Raw genomic sequence first — 631 nt, forward strand, 5'->3', positions numbered from 1 at the left:
AGTACCAGGAGGGATAGGGGTGAGCTGATCTTTACAATGAGTTAGCAGGCAGGCAGTTAATAAAATGTAAGATGACAGTCACACCCTGGGGGAGGAAAATGCGTAATGAGAGAGGAGCTTCCAAAAGGGAAGTCGCTAATGAAGAACTTTTACTAGCCTGTGTTACATATTCTCAGAGAAGCGTATCACTTCTCTTAAGTGGCTGTGATGCGGCAAAGTGAGCAAACAAGCGTAAGTGGTTTGTGCACATGGCTACTGCTACACCGAGCATTTTCTTTCTAGGAACAGCCCAACTTAGCCGGAGTGTAACGCGCCTTTACGTGCCACCCCTTACTTGGCAAGGGCACGGCAAGCTCGCAGGCAAGATTCTCAGAAAAGCAGCTCGTCAAAGCCACTGCAGGCTCCTCCCAGCCTCCTCCTGCCTCGCTGATAAGAAATGGCCAGCTCTGCGGGTGCAGCGAAGGCACAGTCTGAAGGCTGATGGGGGTCTAAGATAAAAACACCTCTTTCCGCCACCTGGCTCCTTCAATGCTCTGGAAACCTAGGCCTCCCCTCCTCCGGGCCCAGGACGTGGAAGACCAAGTGGAAACACTAGCGGTAAGGCAGCGTGACGGAGGGGGGCGCTAAGGGT

This window comes from Mesitornis unicolor, unplaced genomic scaffold (assembly GCF_000695765.1).
Source record: "Mesitornis unicolor isolate BGI_N332 unplaced genomic scaffold, ASM69576v1 scaffold23495, whole genome shotgun sequence".
Taxonomy (NCBI): domain Eukaryota; kingdom Metazoa; phylum Chordata; class Aves; order Mesitornithiformes; family Mesitornithidae; genus Mesitornis; species Mesitornis unicolor.